The sequence below is a fragment of the Gopherus flavomarginatus genome, chromosome 20 (assembly GCF_025201925.1).
Source record: "Gopherus flavomarginatus isolate rGopFla2 chromosome 20, rGopFla2.mat.asm, whole genome shotgun sequence".
NCBI classification, from domain to species: domain Eukaryota; kingdom Metazoa; phylum Chordata; order Testudines; family Testudinidae; genus Gopherus; species Gopherus flavomarginatus.
Window position 1 is genome coordinate 10562858 of NC_066636.1, and position 16246 is coordinate 10579103.

Here is a 16246-nt window from a genome sequence, read left to right on the forward strand (position 1 = left end):
AAGGGGTCCAGCAGAGTCCCCTCTTCCCTGGAGAAATACACAGCCACCTCCTCGAAGGTCACCGGCCCCTGAAAGAGCAGGAGTCCAATACTCAGTACCTGCTGACCCACTCACAACCCCACTATTCACGGAACAGCAGCACCAGGGAAATGGAAGCTCCGGGAGGCACATGTTAACAGAGTCCCACCCCACCTTGCTTACAGCAGCCAGGAGGCATCAGAGGGTAGAAAGAGAGAACCTTTGTGTCTCCCATCTGACAGACAGAAGCAGGGTCTTCACATTTATCACATAGCTACTAGCCAGAGCTTAATATAGGAGATGGGGCTGTCTCTGGACCCTGATAGTGGCTCCCTGGTAGGAATCCAAGCACTCTCCAAATAAAATATATGGAAGAAAGGGGAAGTCAATCATAAAGAATAGAAGTTAGAAGGTCAGAATTGTAGTGCCCATTAACAAAGGTTTAGAGAAAATAGAGCCTATCAAACTAACGGGATATCCTTATTGGATGAGATCAAAAGTTTGGTTGCAGCTAATAGTATTGATGTAATATACCTAAACTTCCGTAAGGGACATGACTTGATTAGCACAATATTTTACTAAAAAAAACTAGAATGATACAAAATAAACACGGCATACATTAAATAGATTAAAAACTCTGATAGTAAATGGGGAACCATGATCGAGTGGATTTCTTTCTAGCAGGTTCCTGCAGGGATTGGTTCTTGGCCCTGTGCTATTTAACATTCTTATCCATGACTTAGAAGAGAGTACAAAATCATCACTGATAAAGTTTACAGTTGCCACAAAGATTGGGGTTGGTGGTAATTAATGAAATGTCAGTAGATTCAGGCTCCATCGCTGAGAGTCTGGGAAGTTGTCCCAGCCCTGGCTGGAGGGTTATTTCCTGTTCCACAAAGAGGGGAAGTTCCATTCCCAACTCCTGTGCCTTGAAATTAGGACCTATCTGACACTACACCCCCATATTCATCATAGTGGTATGATTATAATATGATTAGGACATAATTATGATCTATTTTGTAGAAGATGCATCATGTGTGGTGTCACTGGAAAAGTTCTGATTTGCTGAATATGATTATCCTATTTGTGTGCACATATCATGTTCGTATCTGAAGTTATGGATATTGACTCTGTATCTGTATTTCAAATGTGCTTACTCTGGGTAACACCCACAATGAGCCTTTCAGGTACAACAATGAAGAAGCCAGACAGTGCTGATGGCTCAACAAAGACAATGGACTGTGGAAGAGCTTAGCCTTCCTGTGAATGTTTCAGCCAGCCTATGAGTCATGGCTACTATGACTCAGCAGGGCCTGTGACCAGACCACATGACACTAAACTCCATTTTAGTACCTGTATTTTTCCACAAACTGGACTAGGAACTGAGTTTGGAACAAAAGGTTCCTACCATATGGAAAAGCTACATAAGGTGGGGTGTGACATCATCTCTTGGCCTCATTCTCCACACAAGAGAACTTCTGGAAACACCTGAGAAACAAAAACGGATGTGGGGGAAGTGCTGCTCCCAGGATCAAGAGATTTCTAGCTTGTGTATGGAAACTTGGGGGACTGCTTGTACCATCAGTCAGGGTGAGAAATTGCTAATTCAAATTCTATCCATCTAGTATGTTAGGCTTAGTCTGAGTTTTGGTTATTTGCTTAATAATCTGCTTTGATCTGTTTGTTATCACTTATAATCACTTAATCTATCTTTCTGCAGTTAATAAACTTGTTTGATGCTTTATCTTAACCAGCGTATTTTGAGTGAAGTGTCTGGGGAAAATCTCAGCTTGTTGTGCACATCTGTCCCATATCGAGGGGAAGGGGAACTACATTAATGAGCTTGTATTATAGAGATCCCTGTGCACTATAAGATGGTATCATTCTGGATTTATACTACAGCAAGTGTGCAAGGTTGGGGAGTGGGAAATTGGCTCTTGTCTTCTATCTGTCCTTGAGTGGCTTAGGTAACGCACTCAGGTAGCTTAGTTGGCTGCATGGCGCCACCTGCTGTTGTGTTGGGTGATAACAGGCCCTGGAGAGGCTGGCGAAATCTCCAGCAAAGCAGTGTGAGAAGGGCCAGCCCAGCGTGAGGGTTAGAGGACACAGCAGTTCCCAGAAGCTCCACAAACTGCCTCCTGGGGGTGACAACCCATCACGCCCTACACTACACAAGTCTCAGCAGGTTTGTCACATGCTGTCCCCTCCCTTTCTCCACCCGAGATATTTCCTGCTTCCCACCACCTCTAGCAATTCCCACCCTCTTATGCATTTACTGCTCCTCAACCTCCAAGCAGAGCCCGCCACCCTGATAATCTCTTACCTGAGCCAGCTCCATTGCAGCCATTTCCTTGCCCCTGGGAGGACGAGATGATCTGCAGCGAAACATGGATGTTATTCTCTGGCCTGCCGGGGTGAAAAGGGCAAGGTGTGAGAATTCAGACTAGGCTTTTGTCCATTCCACAAGCCGATTCCCCCCAGCTTTTCCCCTGCTAATGCACATTCTAGGTTCTAGCACACTGTGAAGCACAGAGTGACCTTATTCCAGTACAGGCCTAGCCCCCTCCCACCAGGGTGTAACCCTCTGACACATGGGGAAACCCTCCCAGTAACAGTCTCTCTCTTACACGTATCAAGTTTGCGGACAACACCAAGCTGGGAGGGGTTGTAAGTGCTTTGGAGGATTGGATTAAAATTCAAAATGATCTGGACAAACGGGAGAAATGATCTGAAGTAAATAGGATCAAATTCAGTAGAGACAAGTGCAAAGTACTCCACGTTGGAAGGAACAATCGGAGGCCAGAGAAGAGCAGAAACAAAGGAGTCACTTTGGGGGATTCTCCCTGTCATTGTCCCCAAGGCAGCTGTCTCAGGTTTACAAAGGTGTTTCATGTTCCAGCCTTTGTACAGTCTCTCCTGGGAGTGCCCCTTTCATGGACTGGGCCTAGTTTTAGTTTTTGGTAGTTAACAAGCTTGGTTTATTGTTCATCTAACCAGTATGTGTGGATTGAAGTGTGTTGGAAACTCTGTTTGGGATAACAAGCTGGTGCATGTCATTTTCCGCTGATGAAATGACAGACTTCATATGAGCTTGGGTCGTTCAGTAGCGTGCTGGACAGTGCAAGATGCACATTTCTGGGGGAAAGTTGGGCACTTGAGAACTTGCTGGTTTTCTCCTGAGGTGTAATTCATGAGTGGCTGTCTAGCAGCACTCAATACTGTGTAGCTGGGAGTGAGTTACATGCTGGAGACTGTGTGTTAATTGGCCAAGAGGGGCTGTTCTCGCGGGAAAACAGTGGAAAAGGCACCCCATGCTGGAGGACTGAGGTACAGCTATTTAACAGTCCAGATTGTACTCTGGGTAACATCACAGACACTCATTATGACAGAGCCTCTTACAACACAGAGAAAGTAAATCCATGTCCCAGAAATCGAAGACTCCAGACAGAGGGCAAGTGTCCCTGGCACTGCTTCTTGCTGACAGAGAGGTTCAGAGACAGTGCGAGAATCCTGGGGAAGCTGGGAACAGGAAGCATGGGCTGGCGGGGTTCGGTGGAGAAAGGGAACAGGAAGGGCAGGGATATTACTGAATCCAGGATCTTAGCAGTACTAGATGACAGGATAGCACATAGTGCAGCCCATTGGAAAACACAATCCCAACTATACATACAAAATGATGGGGTCTAAATTAGTTGTTTCCACTCAAGAGAGTGATCTTGGAGTCACTGTGGATAGTTCTCTGAAAACATCCACTCAATGTGCAGCAGCAGTGAAAAAAAGTGAACAATGTAGGAAATAATTAAGAAAGTGATAGATATGACAGAATATCTCATAGATCATATTTGTAAAAACAGCAAATAAATCCATGATACACCCACATCTTGAATACTGCATGCACATGTCACCCCATCTCAAAAATAGAAATATTGGAATTGGAAAAGGTTCAGAAAAGGGCAACAAAAATGATTAGGGGTATGGGACAGTTATGCCAGACCTAACCCCCAGTTTCACTTGAGCAAACAGGAGATATTTGACACTGTGCAATACGGCTCCTGTGCTCTGTTCCCAAAGTGTTCTGCAGCAGAGGAGGGTCTCTGGTATTATGTGTGTCACTGGCCTATTGGGGTGATGCTGAAACAGGACAGGGTACAGATGGCATTGTGGGGGTGGCGTGAACCTTCACTCTTCATTTCCCCTTCCAAGAACAGAAGGGACAGGAACCCTTACCCAGCGAGGTCACAGTCTCATAGTTCTCCTGCATGACATCCCAGTAGAGGGCTCTCTGAGTGGGGTCCAGCAGAGCCCACTCTTCCCTGGTGAAATACATAGCCATCTCCTTGAAGGTCACCAGCCCCTGAAAGAGTAAGAGTCCAACACTAAGGACTTGCTGCCCCACTCACAGCCCCACTATTTGTGGCAGAGAAGAGTGAATCAAATAGAAGCTCTGGGTGGATCATAGTCAGGAGAGTCCCACCTCGACCTGGCTCAGAGTATCCAGCAAATGCCAGGGTGAGGGGATGAAGAGAGAGCCCCTTATCTCTCCCAGCATATCCATCACCCCCCCTACTAGCCACTGACTGATACAGGAGATGGAGCCCCTAGCAGGGTCCAGGGAGAGCTCGCTGGTAGGATGCCCAACACCCTCCTCATTGTGAGGAGTGGGATATGAAGGGAGAGGCAGCTCCAATAAGCCTGACTCATGGGTGTCCCCTTTATATCTCACAGCAGCTGATGGTTAATGAGGTCAGGCTCCAGCACTAGGAGTCTGGTCAGTTTGACTAGCTCCATGTAGGTGGGTTATTTTCTCTCTTCACAAATTAGGGCATTTCCACCTCCAAACCTCCTGGGTCTGTTCCTAGAATCTAGGCCACTTAGTAAATAACTCCCAGCAGGTCTGCCACACCCTGGCCTCCTCCTTTCCCCACGCTGTGAATTTCCGGCCCCGCTCCAACCTCCAAACCAGACTCTGCAAACCTTCCCACCTCTGGTGTATTTGCTCTCCCTTTCCTCCAGCAGGAACCCACCAGCAACCCCCCGATAATCTCTACCTGGACTGACTCCACTGCAGCCATTTCTCTTCCCTGTCCCACGCCAGGCTGGGATGAGCTGGAGCAAAACATTCTGCAGCCTGTCTGGGGGAGAAGGGCAGTTGTGGGCGTTTCAGAACCGGTTTTAGTTAATTTCACATCACAATTCCCCCAGGCCCTTTCCCTGCAGACAGACACCCTAGATTCTGTCATGCTGGGAAATGCTCAATCTGTTTATTACAATTTAGACCTGGCCCCTCCTGCCAGGCTAAGTCCACAGACACATTTTTAACCTCCCTTCTCTCTCCCCTCACCCCTTCTCTGAACAAAAGGCTAGAAAAGAGCAGAACCAAAGGAGTCACTGTGGGGGATTCCCTCAGACACTGACCCCACGGCAGCCACACCCCAGCAGGGGAAATATGGAGTCAGGAACTGGCTTTTGCTCTGTCTGATCCTTGTTTTGTTCACTGGAAAGTGGTTCTGCCCCAGGATGCAGCAATACATGTGTCTGGGTGGACTAGAGAGCTGGAAATCTCTCCCCCACCTTCATTTCTCCCACTGCCCCTTTCAGTCTCTCCTTCCCCTGTCCTCTCTCCCTGCCCCTCTGGCTGGGACAGTCCCATTCCTGGGGGCTTTGCTCTCCCATGGCTGGATTTCCTCCTGGCAACCGCTAACGGGAGGAGAAATGAGGTGGTGTTGTTTGTGCAGAGTCACTTTCTTGCCAGACCCTAGGACATTCCCTGAGGTCTTTCAGTTACCTGGAGACTCTGGCTCAGAATTTAGTAGTAACAGGGCCCAGGACTGCCCTAGGGGGCTAGGACCAGCTGCAGAAAGTCATCCCCTGGGCCGGGCAGAGAAGAAGCTTTAATTAAGGTCACTTCCCAGCACAGAGCCCCACTGGGGGAGCAGCAGCTGCCAAGCCTGGTCTCCCAGATCACAATGGAGGCTGCAGCATCTGACCCAGGAAGCTGAACCCCAATATCCTGAGCAGAGAGGGACGGAGTGTATGAGCAGCTTCCCTCCTTTAGCTCTCTGGGGAGAGCAGCTAATGGGAGCCCCTCCTCACAGGGAGAATGGCTGATCTCATTTGACCCACTGTCCATCTGGAATCACTCCTTGTCTTTCCATACAGTGACTCTGGATTAACAACGGTCCTCAATGACACCGGATTTCAGAAAGAATGAGTTCAGAACGCTGTGGAAAAGACCATCGTGTGGCAGTGCTGACTCCCTTCCCACCTCCCTCACCCCCGCAGATCTAGGACAAGGACCTGGGGGCAAAAATTTTCCAAACGGAACCTGAAAGTTCTGCAGTTTTCAAAAGAGGAGAAAAGTAAATTCTGTGAATTCACACTAACAGTGTTTGCTAAGTGGACAGAAAGTTATCACAGTGACAGGGCACGTGACTGGGGAACTGGACCTTGGTGACCTGGTGACTAGGAGCCAGGACTCTGGTACAAGTTGACCAGAGAGAAGGATCATGGTTAGCAGCAGCCCCCAGACACCCCTAGTACCCAGAGCCCAGACCCCCCCAGCCAGGGGCCCCAGACACCCCCCAGCCAGGATCCCATCAGATATTCCCTGGGACGCAGCCCCCAGAGTCCCTGGCCAGGGACCCCAGATACCCCTCAAAGCCCCACCAGCCAGAGAACCCCCACCACACCATGATTGCCAGGTTGGGAATCCCAAGGGTTCCCCCCACCAAGAGCCCCCCGCAGCCACGGACCCCCTCAAGGGACCCCCCCCCCCCACTGGGAACTCAGTCCCTCACTGCCTGCCTAGGAACTTCCCCACCCTCCAGAACGATCTACCCTGACATTTGCCTGGGACCCCCTCCTCTGCCCAGTGTGACCCCTGATGCTTTACAGTGCGACCCATCACTCTGCTTCCCTGGCATGCCCTCACCTAGTGCCAGGGATCCCCTCCCCCAGCTCTGTGCACTGGGCATGGCAACCAAAACCAGGAACCAGCGGGGGAAGCACAGACAGAGCCCCTGGCACAGAACCAGGCTCCCTCTAACCCTCTGTCCCGCCTCCCCAAGAGACACCCACCCCCACTGTTCTGCAGCCACCAGGCCCCCAGCGATACCCACCTCCAGGACCCATAGCCTCAGGGATGGGCACATCAGAACCACCACCCCCCGAAAACCCCAAACCTCCACAACCCACCAACCTGACTAGGGTACCCCCTGCCCAGCCACCCAGAGGCCTCCCCCTACCACAATGCCCCTTCAGCTGCAATCTCCCCACACAGACACCTTCCCTGCCCCTGCAAGTGTTACCTCACAGAGTGTGAGAAGTGGCTAGAAAGTTAACACCACCTCCTGCTGGCCAGTCACACAGGCAGAGGGAGCCTGGGGAGTGCTTCTTTAACAGGAGAATGGAAGGCCTGGAGGGCAAGAAAGATCCACGGGCTGTCACTAGCAAATAATGGCCACCATGGATCCATCCCAGAGGGCGGCTGCATCTCAGCACAATGGGAAACAACCCATCATATTCAATTAGAAATAAAACAACTAGAGAGAAGTAGGGCATATGTTTGGGGTATTTTATATCAATCTTTGAGACACGCAGAGAGAACCCTGTCACAAACGACATTTGATAACATGAGAGAAAACCACCAAGATCGGAGGGGATTGATGTTGCTATTAAATTAACTAGTGGAAAAGGGGGACTGTTGGACTGGATTTTATATGACTGTCCAATACATAAACAGAATGTGATGGTCCCCCCCGGCCACGAGGCAACCATTCACGTGAGCAGCTCAGCCTGTCCTGCCTTGTTGATGTCAGCATCTCTTTGTGAGGTCACCACCTCCCCACCACCTTGGACCAATAAGTCTTAGGTCCTGCAAAAGGCCTTTTTGATGTCACTGCCACATCCCTCCTTTGCTGTGCCAATGTCCTGCCCCTGGCCTGGACCTTTGGAGGTTTGAGCTACTCCCTGTGGATCACCCCACTCAAGGAGCGTTCATTCTAGTCAGCAAGCCGGCTAGACAGGAAAACATCAGACGCTGCTCCCAGTGCTACACTCAGTTTTTCAGAAATTAGTCGACTTTCTGGCCAGAAGAGACCATTAGATCATCTAATCTGACCCCCTGAATGTCACAGGCCTCCTGTATGACACAAGAGCTACTTTGGGGGCAAACACATTCAAGAAAGGCATCTAGTCTTCATTAAATGACATCAGGAGATGAAGAATCCACCCCTTTCCTTGGTAGCTTGTTCCTGTGGTGAATCATCCTCGCTGTTGACTATTTGTGCCTTAGTTGTAATAGGAATTTGTCTCTTTTCACCTTCCAATCATTGGGTCTTGTTATACCTTTCTCTGCAAGATTCAAGAGCCCTTTAATAACCAATCTTTTCTCTCCATTAAGGCACTTCAACACTTCAGAGAAGTCACCTTTCAATCTTCTTTTCATAAGCTAAACAGGTTGAGCTCTTTCAATAGCTCACTAGAAGGTATTTTTCTCCAGCCCTCAGAACATTTAGTAGCTCTTTGCTGCCCTAGCTCCAATTTCACAACATCTTTTTCAAATGAGGACACCAAAACTGAAAGCTATTCCAATATCAGTCTCACTGATGCCATGTCACCTCCTGTGACGTTATTGACATAATCTGTAGCTGTATAGATCACCGTTGCGACCACTGTTCTATATTTGCAGTCAATATTGTAGAAAGGTTGTTTTGTAAGGGGTCTATGGAGAGGTTCTGATTGGCTGATTATAATGATGCTATCTCTAGATGTGTATCATTTTTTGTAGTTGATGTTATGAATATTGGCTCTATGCTGCCCATATTTCAAACTTGTGCCATAATGGGGGACAAAACAGCTACCTTGTTAGAAGTGGCTTTGCCAATAGATGGAACCTGGGATTTAAACTCCCAATGATTGCACTGTGTTTGGGATCCATTTGAATTCCTCTCCCAGGTCTTTGACACTTTCATCTCCACTCATAGCGACTCTGATAGAGGATTAAAGAAGTCAAAGCATCATCTCCAAGCACAGACAACGGAGAATGCTTCATCACATGACACTTTGAGAAGTGGCTGGATAGAACGTGATGAAGATAAACTCTGCCTGGCTCAGACAAAAGATAACAGTTGTGCAGTGATGAGGAAGGAGGGAATCTCTGAGTCCCCCATCCACGGTCGTGTCTTCACAGTGCTCCCAAGCTGGAGAGTGAAGAACCCCCTCGGTCCCACCGTGAGACTGAGGAACAGGAGGCCTGTCACCCCCATTCCTGCCGTCCTGCATTCCTGGTGTCCAGCATCCCAGAGGGCCTCCGTGCCAGCAACGAAACCCAACCGTCGTCTGGACTCCCCAGTGCTCCTCCTCAACGGTTCTAAATCAACGGGAGAGTGGAAGGTCCTGGGCGTCGCGCCGGCACCTGGGATCCACTGCACCTGAACAGTGGGGAAAGGTTTCTGGTGTTGGGGCATTGTTTAGTGTTTTCTAGTTTCCAAGAGAGGATTTATGGGCCTGAGCGTTAAGCTCCCAAACCCAGTCACTGTTTCATTGTATTCATTAAGTTCGCATTTTCCCCTGTTCCCCCAGCTTTCTGTACCTTTACCCTGACTACACTTACCTTTGTTTGTGCCAAACCACCTTGTCTCCTCTTTATTTTATTACACCTCAGAAGGAGGGAGGCAAAATCCACTGGTGATAGAGACAGGAGGGAGTCGAGTTTGTATCTCCTGAGAAAAGGGGCTTTTTTCCTTTCCTATTTCTCCCCTACCATTTCTAACATTTTCCTTTGAAGCGTTGCCTTATTCAGCTTGAGGAAACATTAGCTTTTAAGATAAAAACTACGAAATACAGAACTAGAGACATTTTTTAGAAACCTGGGATTTAGACATTTTATTTAAAGCCGGGGGGGGGGGTGTTGGAGTTTCTGAGAAGGTTTTTGTTTGCAAGAAGCAACATTGTTGTGTCTGTTATTGTACCAAGTGGGGAGATGGTTGTCTATAAAGGAAGAGTCAAGACTAAATGCATCCAGTGAGGATGGGATTTGAACCCATGCATGCAGAGCACAATGGATTAGCAGTCCATCACCTTAACCACTGGGCCACCTCATCTGAACTGCAACAAAAGGGACAGGAGGAGAAATCTAAGGCCGACAGAGATAGGGACACGAAGGACTTTTTAAATACTAAGCGTAAGCAGGGTCTGAATGACCTCCCCCCTCACATCTAGTGAGGAGCTAGGGAAAGACTTCAGGAACAGACCGTGTTTGCATAGACACACCTACTCTGCCTAGCTATGCAGCATGATGGGGCCGCTTCCCCAAAATGACCAGTTTGGGATGGTCTTGGGTTACAAATCACTTTAGCATTGAGTGGAATAAAATGTTATTCTCCTTCCTGTATGAGTGAAGGGCAGCAGAACAGACCTAGTCCATCCTGATGGAGGGGTAGATGGGTGAGGAATAGCTTTTATTGGACTGCAGAGAAGGATTGAGGACATCACGCTAAAACAGTGGTCCCCAAATATTTCACATTGTGCCCTCTTAGCCATGGCTGTGGCCCCTCGGAAGCCACGGTCGAGAAGCAGGGCTGGGAGTGGGGCTGTTGCTTGCTGGGGAGAGGGGTGCGGACAGGGGCAAGGGGGTCATCGCTGGGCTGGGAGCCAGAGGCCCAGACTGAGGGTGGGGTTGGGGAAGAGCTGGGACAGAGTGGGGCTGAGTGGTGCTTCCTCCCTGCCCTCCATGGGGGCTGACTCAGGCCCTGAGGTGCCCCCATGAATGTTCCTTTGTGTCTCCCTAGGAGTCACACCCCACATTATGGGGACCACTGAACCCTACTCGCTAAGCAGGGGCTAGTGATGCCAAAGCCCAGGGAAAGGGAGAACAAGTATGGGGGCCCCAGCACCAGAACCATGCAACCCCTTCTGTCTGTGGCTCTGCCCCCTTCCACCCATAGCCCCATCCACTATCACCTCTGTTCCACCCCTTCCCCCACCAGCCCCACCCTATCACTCCTTTACCCCTGCCCCGCTGCGGCCCTGAGACCAGAGAAGCTCCGTACCCCTGCTGCAGCCCCTGGGCCGTAGCAGGGAGTGGGAGCTCCTCCAGCCCTGGGGCTGACATAGGGGAGACTTTTGCAGGGTGGCCTAATTTGGCCGGGGTCCCAGTCATGGGCCCCACTGTCCCCTTGGTGATGCAAGGTTTGGGGAGACTGAGCCCCCCCGACCTCCATTACGTGCCGCCCAGGCTACCGCTGCTCAGCGTGGGGCCAGTCTCCCTGTGTTTTCTGCTGCTTGTGCTGGGGAGCCTGGACGGCACTAGGGGTGGGGCCCCCAGCAGCCACCCAAGGCTCCAGGGGGTCAAAGGGCACCGTGTGGCAGTGCAAAGGTGCTCACTGCTCTCCCCTGCCCCAATGCTCCTCCATGGGCCCATAGAGGGTTGGGGGGGAGTGAGGAGCAACACTATGTGCTCCATGCGTCCTGGTCACTTTTCCCACTTGGGCTGTGCTGTGAGGGGAGCATCAGAAGCTGCTGTTCTCTGCCCTCCCCTTATGCAGCCCAGCTGAGGAAAGTGACCTGGATGCAGGGAGCTCGGATGACGTCACTTCTCATCTCCCCACCCCCCACAGCCCCTAGGGGTACCCAGAGGAGCAGCATCCCAGGGAGGAGCAATGCTAGCTGCTCCATGCACACAGATCACTGTCCGCACGTGGGTGCAGGAGTGGGCGCAGGGGTTGGGGACAAAAGAGCGGGGGAAGGGGTTGGGGTGAAGGGGGTGCAGGAGAGGGTCAGTGGCTGGTGGCACAGGAGGGGGTGAAGGGATTAGGGTGAAGGGGGTGCAGAAGAGGTGCAGGGGTTGGGGCGCAGGGGTTAGGGGTGAAGGGGGTGCAGGAGAGGGTCAGTGGCTGGTGGCACAGGAGGGGGTGCAGAGGTTAGGGGTGAAGGGGGTTCAGGAGAGGGGCAGTGGCTGGTGCACAGGAGGGGGTGCAGGGGTTAGGGGTGAAGGGGGTGCAGGCGAGGGGCAGTGGCTGGTGGCACAGGAGGGGGTGGAGGGGTTAGAGGTGAAGGGGGTGCAGGAGATGGCAGTGGCTGGTGGCACAGGAGGGGGTGCAGGGGTTAGGGGTGAAAGGGGTGCAGGAGAGGGGCAGGGGTTGATGCGCAGGGGTTAGGGGTGAAGGGGGTGCAGGAGGGGGCAGTGGCTGGTGGCACAGGAAGGGGTGCAGGGGTTAGGGGTGAAGGAGGTGCAGGAGAGGGGCAGTGGCTGGTGGCACAGGAGGGGGGTGTAGGATTAGGGTGAAGGGGGTGCAGGAGAGGAGCAGTGGCTGGTGGCACAGGAGGGGGTGCAGGGGGTCAGGTGTCAAGGGGGTTCAGGAGGGGGCAGTGGTTGGTGGCACAAGAGGGGAGTATGGGAGTTAAGGGCAAAGGGGACACAGTGTAGGGGTTAGGGCACAGGAGGGGGCAGGAGTTGGGGTGAAGGAGGCACAAGGGTTGGGAGTGCCGGAGCTAGGGGGTAAAGGGAGAGGGGGATCGTCTAGGGGCGATGGGGAAGTGCCAAAGTCTAAGTTTTACCCAGGGCACCATTTCCCCTAACGCTGATCCTTGGTAACATTTCTTGCTGGGACGGGGAGGGGGAGAGAGATGAGGCGTTTTCTCTCTGTTTCTTTCCTCTCCATTTTTTGCTCCTTCCTTCAATTCCAGAATCCTCCCTTGTGTTTCAGACTGTGCAGTGACGCCCTCCCAACCCCAGGCCTCTGGAGCCTTTGGAGCAGAAAGATCCCAGGAGCTGAGGGTGAATCCAGGAGTGAGTAGCTGGCAGGAAGGAGTCCTAGCAGTTCTTCTGGGAGCACAGGTGAGGAATGACTCCCCCTTCCCTAGATTCTCCCCATGGGAACAGGGAGGGTTGTGTGATAAATTCCTGTAACTCTTCTGCCCCTCTGAGTTGGCAGAAACAAGGGCTGGGTTCAGTATCTGGGGGTTCTGCTTCAATAAAACAATACAAAACTGGCTCGAGCCCCCACCCAGTGACCTGGGACAATTACACATCACCCCCCTGGGTGCCTCTAGGAGGCAATACTTCCCTCTTGCAAGCAGGGAGTCTGAGCCGCTCCACTCCACCAGCCATTCCATGAACCACTCCAGTGGTCCCTGCAAACTGCTCTGCTGGGGCAGCAAAGAGCCACCAAATGTTCTGAGGGCTGGAGAAAAATGCCTTCTAGTGAGTAGTGAAAGAGCTCGACCTGTTTAGCTTATCAAAAGAAGATTGAAAGGTGACTTCACTGAAGTGTTGAAGTGCCTTCAGGGAGAGAAAAGACTGGGTATTAAAGGGCTCTTTAATCGAGCAGAGAAAGGCATAACAAGACCCAATGGCCGAAAAGTGAAAAGAGAAATTCATATTACAAATAGGGCACAAAAATTCAGCAGTGAGGATGATTCACCACAGGAACAAGCTACCAAGGAAAGGGGTGGATTCGCCATCTCCTGATGTCATTTAATGAAGACTAGATGCCTTTCTTGAATGTTTTTGCCCCCAAAGTAGCTCTTGTGTCATACAGGAGGCCTGTGATATGCAGGGGGTCAGATTAGATGCTCTAATGGTCTCTTCCGGCCATAAAGTTGACTGATTTCTGAAAAACAGAGTGTAGCACTGGGAGCAGCGTCTGATGTTTTCCTGTCTAGCTGGCTTGCTGCCTAGAACGAACACTCCTTGAGTGGGGTGATCCACAGGGAGTAGCTCAAACCTCCAAAGGTCCAGGCCAGGGGCAGGACATTGGCACAGCAAGGGAGGGGTGTGACAGTGACATCACAAAGGCCTTTTGCAGGACCTCAGACTATTGGTCCAAGGTGGTGGGGAGGTGGTGACCTCACAGAGAGATGCTGACATCAGCCAGGCAGGACAGGGGTGAGGGGCCAGGGAAACCTCAGAGACCCTTGGGGCTTTGCTTCAGCAAGTCTCCTTCTCCAGGTCTCTCTTTGAGGACTGAGAGAGTATTTGGGTTCACGGACGTGAGCGCCAGGAGGAACCTCTTTTGAGTTTTCTCCTTCCCTTGTAGTGATTTTACTAGAAAACAGCCGTCCCTGTTTAGAAGGTAAGAGCCTCCTCGAAGGAAGGGGTATCATGGGGTTGTCACAGTTCAGATGCCAATGCCCCGCCGCCCCCACTGTAAGGAAGCTCCTGCCACCTGCTCTGTGTTTGCAGGGCGGGAGAGAGCAGCATCCACGGCAGAGATTTGCTCCTGGCTGCCAGAGCAGAGCAGCAGGCTTAGCTGTCAGAACTTCCTGGAGCTATGAAAGGGGAGGGTCCCATGGCTCTGTAGCAGAATGCAGGGCAGGCGAGTTCACGGCAGGCATTATGGGATACTGGAGGAGGCCAGTTATGGTTATATAATGAACGGCAGCATCTACACTGGCACTCTGTCCCTTTAAGTTTGCTGCAAAAAGCTCTAGGCCTCTCATCGAAGTGGTTTTATTTGTCACCAAAACAGGGCAGTTTTGTCACCAGATGTGGCATTGCAGTGTGTACACCAGCCACGAGCTGCCGACCGAAGGGGAGTTGTGAGTTTTTCACAGACCTGAGCAATATAATTCTGCTGAAATAATTTTGTAGTGCAGACCTGGCCAAAGATTTACACACACACACACACACAGAGCTTGAAGGAAAACCTCATCTGCTCCTCCGCTTTGCAGAATCCAAACACAAGCAAAGTTTGTCAGGTCCTGGTGGAGATGGCAGGGAGTCAGGTGTGGTCAGACACTGTATTTTAACCAGATGTAAGCACCATGGCTTAGCTCGCTAAAGCACTTGCCTTGTAAGCAGGAGATCCTAGGTTCAGGTCCCTAGGGGAGTGGCTTTTGGGGTACATGGTATTGGCTACTGTCAGAAGACAAGATTCAGAGCTAGATGGGCCTTCAGCCTAGCCCAGTGTGGTTTTTCTTATGGTTTAAATTATGCTCAGAGCCACTGATAATAGAGTTATTGAAAGTTTGGGAGATAAGAGCTGATGGGACAGTGGTCCAGTCCCCTCGCAGCTGACCCCCTCCCTCTGAGACAGGGGCAGGTCTGAGCTCTCGCACCAAATGCTCATTGTGGCTGCCAGAATCTGTGGGCAGCTCATTTAATTTGCATTGAGGGTTGAGTCCTGCTTTGTGCCCAGTGTCTGAGAATGAAAATCCTAAACCGCCCTTTGAAACAACAAAAGCAGCAGGACGTGTTATTGTCCCTGCCCCAAAGCAGACAGACCAATGGAGAAATGCCACTGAGTCCACGGTAATACTCCACTGCCATTTTACCTTTTTGCTTGCTAAACTCCCTCCCAACCTTGTGGGGTCCCAGACCCTGGTATTGAGCCTGAGCTGAGATGTCTACACTGCAAATTTACCACCCCACGGCCCAAGCCCCAGGAGCCGGAGCTGGCATGGGGCAGCCCTGGATGTTTCATTGCAGTGTAGACATAGCCTAGCATATGTCTACACTGCCATTAGCACACCCAAGTCACTATTCTCAAACCCTGGGTCAGCTGATTCAGGCTTGTGGGGCTTGTGCGACAGGGTAATAAAATTACAGTGTAGACACTTGGGCTTGAGCCCAGCCTCTGAGACTCCACAAGGGGTGAGGGTCTCCGAGCCTGGGCTCCAGTCTGAGCCCAAATGTCTACACTGCAGTTTTTAGCCTCACAACCTGAGCCCCAGGAGCCCAAATCAGATCATCCAGGCCAGCCAGGCCACAGGGATTTTATCTCAGTATAGCTGCACTCTCAGGGTACGTCTACATTGCAATGCAAGCCCAGGGTTAGCAGAAGTCATGTCAGCAGCCCCAACACATAAACCTAAACTATGAGGAAAAGACCCACCCACAAATAAGCTGGGCAGTGTCCTTCTCCCTAAGGTTCGTAAGTCCAGCAACCAAAAGTCATTTAACATGAGCCATCTCCTCTCTGCACCCCACTCACAGCTGTTGTCCTTAGTCAGTGCAAGCCCAGAGGTGCCTCTGTAGAGTTCATCTGCCATCCTGGGTGGAAAAGGGGGAAAATAAGAAGGCACCGTACTCACTATGTTGTCTAGGGACTCACTCACCCCTCCACAGCCACCCTGTCCTAAAGTTGGTCTAACACATAAATTTTAGCATGAGGACTCAGGCCCCAGCCCACTTGGCTTTGGAACCAATGTCCCCTGCCTAGCAAGTGCTATTGAATTGAGGGTGAGTCCCTCCATCTGGGTCTGCCAAGCACAGTTCTGCTGCCCT

General features: G+C 51.1%; 1 protein-coding gene and 1 non-coding gene across 2 annotated transcripts in view; both read right to left on the reverse strand.

Annotated features, from left to right (window-relative positions):
* Positions 1 to 16246, reverse strand: part of LOC127037853 (zinc finger protein 560-like) — a 463505-nt gene that overhangs the window by 13294 nt on the left and 433965 nt on the right. The window contains exon 3 of the mRNA XM_050930000.1: positions 7326 to 7364. The gene's annotated coding sequence lies outside the window, so the exon portion shown is untranslated. The remainder of the gene's footprint in view (positions 1 to 7325; positions 7365 to 16246) is intronic.
* TRNAS-GCU (transfer RNA serine (anticodon GCU)) lies at positions 10034 to 10121 on the reverse strand. The gene has a single exon. It is a non-coding gene; the product is annotated as a tRNA-Ser (tRNA).